Raw genomic sequence first — 8588 nt, 5'->3', positions numbered from 1 at the left:
AGAGCAATAAGATTTTTGCTGGAATTAGTGAAAAGAGACTTTGAGGTATTGGAAACATATCTTACCTCCTAAGAATTGAGTGTGTGTTGTAAATGCTTTGTGAAGTTAGCAGAGATCAGACTCACCTGTGTCTGTGTCTCCTTGCTCTTTTTTTTTTTCAGTTTGGTCTTTGGAGTGGTATCTTTTATTCTCCAGATTTTTCATCTGAAGTGAATCTAGTTGAATTTCTATTGCCAAACTTGCCAAACGTTTGTTGTTATAGAGTTGGATGGAACCAACTCATAGCTGACACGCTAGTTGATTTCTAAGATTATAAATCCACAAGAAGAGATTATTCATTTTACTTTCAGAGCTACTGGAGCATTTGAACAACCAGAGAGGTCTTTGAGTTAACAATGGTGCTTCTTACAGATTACACCACCAACACTCTTTTACTAACCTTTATATTAATAAAAGAACAAACTCTTTGTGCTATTCAGAGACTTATTAAAGATCCATTATTAAGTTAATTTTTTTTTGTCTGTTCCAAATTTATATACCAAAAATCTAAGGGAACAAAATTATGGTCATCATTTCCAGATTTAAGGGTAGAGGTTTGGAGTAGTTTAATATTACATGGTTTACAAGTACTAGTTGAGGTAGAATATAAACAGTGTAAGAATCTGGTCTTTGTCATTTTAATTTCTGTGCATCCAATCATTCATTCTTTTAGTAAAGATAATTTATGAAAGATTTAACAGGGCAAAGTCAATGATTTGTAAATGCAGTAAGACTTTTCTGATGGATCAAGAAAGGTTTGCAGCTAATTATGAAGGACTAACATGCAGAGAAGAAACAGGGTTGTACTTTATTATAATTACTATCTATAGTGTTATTATACACTACTAGTACAAAATGTAGCTTTGATGCAGGTATTTTTGCTCATTATCACTTGACTATAATCGTTCAAACTAGTCAACCTTTTGTCTGAATTGTGGACATGGACCTTAACCCTCCCCACACCACCTCTAAACAACAGCTTTATCATTGCTTTACCACTTATATCTCTTCTCCCTTAGATATTTGAATTATTTTTTTAAGAAGCAAATATCATCAAGTCACATCATGCTTAAACACTGTTAGCTTCTTTATTTGTTTATTTTGTACATGGTCGTATCTTAGGTCTTCACTTTCTCATAAGCTCTTTGACTCTCCAGACCAAGTTTCTGCCAATTTCTCCTCTGCTCATTTAGCTTCAAGTAGGTGTACTCATTTGAGGTAGTTTTCCAAACCTATGATATGTTCATGATTTAGCATTATTGACCATACTTTTTCTTTACCTGAAATGAGTACTTTTCCTTGCACATCATATTTTCCTGCTGACACTTGCTACAGCATCATAATTTCGGATTTGATGTGTCCCCCCACCCCGTAAACTACTAATGTTAAATCCATTCCAACTCATAATGATTACCTTATGTTGTTCCTAGGTGTCATGAAGTTGGCTATGACTAGTACTAATCCTATAAACAACAGATCTGATTCTTGTCCTATCTTGCACCATCCTCACCATCTCGGATTTGCTTGAGACCATTTTTACACTCACCACTTCAGTCCATCTTGTTGGAGGTCTTCGTCTCTTTCCATGACACTCAAATTTCCTCAGTATGAAGTGTTGTTGTTTTGTTTGTTTTGTTTTGCTTTGTTTTTTTCCAAGGATTGGACCCTCCTGAGAATATACTCAATGTATGTGAGATGATGTTTCACTATCCTTACTTCTAAGGAATGCTTTGAACCTCCTCCATGAAAGTTGTTTTTTATTTTGGCAGTCAACAGGATATTCAATATTCTTCTTTAGCACTACAATTTGAAGGTATTGATTCTTTGCCATCTTTACTCAGTGTTTAACTCAGATAAACAGGTACTAATATTAAAAAAAAAAAGGTATTGGTCAAACATTCTTCTAAGAGGTATAGACCTGGTCTGTCCACTTGCTGTACAGATTGCTGTGATGCTAAACACTGTGACATTGATGTGTCAAATGCATAATATTTACCATGGTGGACCGTGTTTGGTGGAGCTCCCCAACTGAAACAAGTTTGGAAGCAGGAGTGGCATCCACTTCCGAAAGAGCTTGCCTCTGGAAACTCTATGAACGTGGAGAAACGATGGAAGTGTCCAGGTCCTTCATTCATAGGGTCGCTATGAGTCGTCTATGGCTGATGGCACCTAACAACCATAACGATTTATAAATTAGCAGTTGACAATTCAAACACGTCTCCACCACAGCTACCGTAGTTACGTTCTCCAAACACCCATAGAGTCTACTGTTACCTAGTGGATCAGACCCCTAGGAAATATCTCCTGTGTTTCTGACGCTTTAATCATTATGGGAAGAGATTGTACATTCTTCCCTCCCCCACCACCACGCTTCATGCAGAGTGGCTCTTGCAATTGAATCGCTGAATTTCCATTAACAGCACTACACAAGATGCCACACCTTGCTAGGTCCTTTTAGCTGCTGTGGAGTTAATTATACTTTATGAATTTTCCAGTAAAACAGTTCCACAAGATATTAAAAACAGGAACCTTTCAGAAAAAACTTACCACGCCTGTTTGCCTAGGTGCCTTCTAGTGGGATTGATCTGGCAACCTTCCCACATGTAGTAACATGCTTAGATTTTGGTACAATGAAAGTATTTCTAGATTAAGCTTTGTTATTATTTTCTCTCATAAAGATTTGTTTATCTGTTTTTATGTGATCAACATTGTTAGAAAATAGAATAAATAAAATAAAATTGTTATTAAGTAATCCTTGTATAATTATTTATGTAATAACTCTTTTCCTTATGATTCCTTTATTGACTAATCTCCTGATGAACAGTACATATTGATTTTTGGTCATTGGTCATTACTTAATCATATCTGTATTATTCATTGTCATCACCGGTACAAAATAACATACTTAGAAAATTAGGTGTAAACATTAAACTTAGGATGGGCAATTTACTCCTCCCGATAACTGCCTCTGAAAACACCAGTGTGTCAGCTATGTGTCGGTTCCAACCATACAGTGCACAACAACACAACAAACAAAAATAACTAAAGATAAATAGAATTCTGGGAGTTGCATGCAATATTTACCTCCCTGTGTAAGAAAGCTTTTGTATTCTATATAAAAGCAGAAACAGTCTGTCAGAATAAAAATTCTCCGATTTCCAAACATGAACTTTCTCTGCCCTACCAGGATTTGTAGTTAGATGTTGAAGGCAAGTTAAAAACGACACAATCTTATTAGTGCTAAAAAGAATGAGTGGGAGAATAGCTTTAGGCTAGCAATTATTAAGATTTCTATTTAGGGGGTTTTGTTCTCTTTTTTTTTTAAAGATCTTTCAAATGTAATTAGAAATACATTGTGTAACAGAAGGTCAATGACCAAAAGTATAATAAAATGTTCATATGGATAATTTACAACTAGTTTTGTAATATAGTTATCAGGATGCATTATATAAATTAAAAGCAATAAAATACAGTTCTCCAAAGTTAAAGGAAATGGTTCAAAAGGTAATAGTATTGCTAGATATATTAAAAAAAAAAAGCAAGAAATATGTGTGCATGAACACCAGGAAAGTTTTCTCTGGAAGATATTATTCCTTCCTTTTTTTTCCCTCTCTTATTGTCTGTTGCTAGCATGGCAGCAGGTCAAAACAATGAGATACTCTGCTGATAGTAGTGTTATAAATAAAAGGATTTATTGATAGAATTATGACACCGCAGAAGCTTTTCAATTAGCATTAGAGTCATTAACTAGACAGGGAATATATAGAGAGTGGCACTTTATTCAATTATACTTATAAAGATGTATTACTGCAGATGATAAGAAGTAATAGAAACACTTGTATATAACGGTACTTAAATGAAATATCAATAAATTGCTGCTTCTTTTTTTCTCCCCTTCAAACAATGTAGCTAATAGAGCTTTGCTGATCCCTTGACTATTAATCTTTAAAATTGGTGCTACTCCCTCAGTATTCTTAACTTCGTGCTCCTGTCTCATTCAAGGAATTGTGTTTTTCAATATGAGCAAAATATCAAATAAACTTTTTTCATTAAATTCTCTACTCAAATATCAATTAATAAAATAGAGCATTTCAGGAGATACTATTTTCCCATTTTCTCTTGTTTTTACCTCCTTTTACTTGTTATCCATCCCACTGTTTTGTCCTCTTCAAGATAAAATTATCAAAGTGTTTAGAGTGTGAAAATTTGCACATTTTCTTATGCTGCAAAATGAAATAGTTATGTTAATGTACTATGTTATTGTCTATGAACGATATCAGAAAAAAATTAACAAATTTTTAGTGTACAAAGAATATCATAATGATTTTAAGACTGGGCCTTAGATACCATTAACTCAGTAGCTGCCTATGAACAACAGATCTGTATCTTTCCCTTTCTGATGCCAGAGTAACAACATCAACGATAACTGGTATACCTGAGCCCATAGCTAGTTTCTGTGTCAATCCAACGAATTGGAGGGTTGCCTCTCTTGTTCTGATCCTGCATCTTTCCCAGCGTAATGACCTTTTCCAAGGACTAATACCTCTTGGCAACATGCCCAAACTTTGTGAACAAATTCTCACCATCTTAGCCTCCAAGGAAAATGCTGTTTGCACTTTCTCCAAAACAAACTTGTTTGTTCTTTTGAAAGTCTATAGCATATTAAGTACTCTTTCTCAACACCATAATTCAAATGTATTGATTTCTCTTCTGTCATTTATATTCATTGTCTGACTTTCAGATGGATAATAACTATTTTATGAGACCATAGATTGAATCAGGCTCACTTTAGTCTTTAATTTGACATTGTTTTTCTTTGCCTCCTTGGAACGTTCATTGTTAGTAGATTTTCCTAATGCAGCATATCTTTTATATTTTTTTGACTACTGCTACCATGGGTACTGCCTGTGGATCTGTTATTTTTGCTGTTGTTGTTGTTGTTGCTGCATGCCTTAGAATAGGAATTGATCCATACCTAATCCTCCAGCAGGTTTCCAGAGGAAACTGGCCATTGTTGTGGATCTGAGTAAAATGAAATTATTTACAATTCCAATATTTTCCCCATCTATAAAAGTGGTTGAAGAGTGAAAAAATGGTGAGAATTTTTGTTTTCTCAATTTTGAGTCACAATCCATATTTATGACTGTAGTGTTTTATCTTCTGCAGGAAAGCAAAACTTCAGAAAAAAAACTTCAGAAAGCAAAGTTTTGTCATTTCCGTAGTACAGTTTGTTCAAGTCTTCCTCATATCCTGATACCAAACTCTTTTTAATATTGTCAGATTTTCCTGATTTGCTCCATATATGCGTTTAATAAGCATGAAGAAAATGTAAATCTCTGATGCACACCTTTCCTTATTTGTTCTTTTCAGACAACAGTTTCTTGGTCAAGGTACATGTTTTTCATGACCACAGTAAAGCTTTCTGGGGTTAAGATTTCTATTATTCTCAATATTAGGCATAATTTGTTATGGTCGAAATAGTAAAGATCTTTCTAGTATTCTGCTTTTAATCAAGACCCATTTAACATCAGTAATAATATACTTTATGCCATGGCCTCTTCTGAATTCAGCTTGAATTTCTAGCAGTTCCTTGTCAGTATACCGTTCTAGCTGTTTTTGTGTTTGTTTGTTTGTTTTTTAAATAATCTCCAGCAAAATAACATTTACACATACTATTGTTTGCTAAATTCTACATTTGGTTGCATCATCTGCCACTGAGCCATATGGTAACACCGTGATAGATAGAGATTGAGGTTGTAAACAATTTCAACTTTCTAGGCTCTACAATCTTAGCACCAATGGTCAGGAAATCAAAAGATTATTGCACTGGGAATGTCTGCTGTCAGGAATTTCTCCAGAGTGCTGAGGAACAATAATGTCAGTCTAGAGACTAAGGTACACCTGATCCAGGCCATGTCTTCCATAATTACACATTAAGCATGAGAGAGAATGTCAATGACTAAGGATGACAGAAGAAGAATTTATACCTTTGAATTGTATTTATGAAGAAGAGTATTACACATAATATGGACTGCCAAGAAAAGAAATAGGTCTGTTTTGCAGAGGGTGAAACCAAGTTTCTCCTTGGAGGTAAGGATTTTAAGGCTCTATGTAACATATTTGGGGCATGTGGCCAGGAGGGATCAGTCTTTGGAGAAGAACATCATGCTTCTGGAGAAGGTTGGAGGGACAGTGTAGGAAAAGAAGCCCCTGAATGAAATGGATTGATGGGGCAATGGGATTAGGTGTGTCAAATTCATGAGACTGACTCAGGACAGGGCACTATGAGTCATAGGCACCAAGATAACACATGACAATAACACAACCACATAGATCTCTTCTAGTAGTTGGTTAGACACCTGAATAAATAATTACTGTTTTCAATAACAATCATAATATAAAGTGATATAAAGATATCCACTGAAAAACAACTTTATATTTTAACAGGTGAAATAGACAAAGATTTGAATGCACATGGGGAATGCACAAGTACATGAATAAGACATTCGATATATAATGTCTTAGCACAGTGGAAGTATATTTATTATTTATTAAAAATAATGTAAGATATCTAGTGGAAGGGCACAGAGATAAACTTTCCAGAATCTTTTAGAGATCCACACTAAGTATCACTCTGCCATTTGTATCAAGTTTAAATAAAAAGAAAATAAATCCTCAAAAATTAAAACAAAAAATTTCACACCTACTTTTGTGGATTCAGTTCTGACTTGTGACTACCTTTTATTAGATAGGATAAAAATCCCTCATAAAATCTCCTAGACTGCAAATCTTCATGGGAGTTCATTGCATTATCTTTCTCCCAAAAAGCAGATGGTAAGTTCAAATTGTTGATCCTTTGGTTAACAACCTGATTTTAGTGGAGCTATTCATGAGTCCAGACAGCTTACATATCTTGCTAAAATCAGACAGAAGGGAGGAAAGAATTGTGTTTTAAGATGTATACTTTGAATCTATACATACTCAATTTGCTACGTTATTGTTGTTATGTGCTAACAAGGTGATCATGATTCATAGTGACTGTGCACAATAGTTCTGAGCTTTGCTTTGTACTGGGCTAATCTCATTGTCTCTGACTCGACTACTCTCATTATCCCAGTAACAGTGTCAGTCCATCTCATCTGTGGTCTTCCTCTCATGTACTGTCCCTTTAACCTCCCAAGCAGGATGTCATTATCCATCCTTGCCTCCAAGGAACAACTTGGCTTCACTCTCTCCTGGACAGATCTGTTAGTTCTCTTGGCAGTCCATGGTATATTCAAGACTCTTCTCCATTACCACAGCTCAAAGTTCATATCACTTCAACTGTTAGGAAGTCAAGAAAATGCAATTTGTAAGTGTTCCCAGAAAGAAAGAAAAATATTTCTGCCTACTCCATTCCAATGGGATATCAGATAGTGTCAGTGATAGCTTGTATATAGTTTTCTGCTATGATGGGAAATATATCCCAGATAAGCGCCAGGTTTATATAATCATGTTCTGTAAGTAATAGGATGGCCACATATTTCAAGTTCCTCAGAAGAGTAATAATGTATTTTCCCCAGGGGCTATTAAAAAATAGACCTTTTTTTACTCTCAAAAGGGTTGAGGTATTTCCTGGTGATAAAACTTCATTTCACATACTTCGGGCATGTTGTTAAGAGGAGTTTGTCCTTGGAAAGATACATAGTGCTGGGTAAGGTAGAAGGTCATTGAAAGGGAAGACGACCCTGAATGACATGGATTGACACAATGAATGAAACAATGGGCTTAAGTATATCAGAAATTATAATGATGGCACAGGACAGGCTCGAGTATGGATCTGCTATTTACAAAGTTGCTATAGGTTGTGATTGATTCAATAACACATAACAACAGCAATGTAATTCTTAACTTTTCTATATATTGGGGATTGTTCGTGTTGAGATATAAAATAGTTAAGTGCACCCTACCCCCCCATTTTCAGTGACAACATCCAGTCTATCACCTCTGTAACTTTACAATGCTCTTTCCCCCTGATTAGTATGTTTCTTATCCCACTAAACTAAAACTAACATAATTTAAAAGGGTTGAGGTCAAGACTATATATGGTGACCTTACTTGTATGAAAACAATTGAAATGAGATTCACATTTCAAAATATATTCACTAGCAGAAAAAAATAATTATAATATATAGCCCACTTATGGATTTATCACATTATTCTCACTGTTAGGTGTGACTGAGTCAAGTACAACTCATCGAGACATTATGAATAGCACATCTAAGTGTTATCATATCTTGTGCCTTCCTCACCATAACTGAAATACTTGAAAGCATTGTTGTAGTTATTGCACAATCACTTCCCTGGAAGGCTTTCCCATCTTTCATTGACCATCTTTCCAAATATGATGTTCATCCTATTCAAAGGACTGACTCTTCCTCACATGCCTTAAAGTATGTGAAAGGAAGCTTCACTGTCCTCGCCTATAAAAAGCACTCTTATTTCACTTTCTTCCAGACATACTTGCTTGTTCTTTTGGCAGTCCATTAAGTATTCAGTACTTTTCTCCA

Source organism: Elephantulus edwardii, unplaced genomic scaffold, assembly GCF_000299155.1.
Source record: "Elephantulus edwardii isolate Elephantulus edwardi_28Jun2011 unplaced genomic scaffold, EleEdw1.0 scaffold00123, whole genome shotgun sequence".
NCBI classification, from domain to species: Eukaryota; Metazoa; Chordata; class Mammalia; order Macroscelidea; family Macroscelididae; genus Elephantulus; species Elephantulus edwardii.
This window is presented reverse-complemented; position numbering follows the sequence as displayed.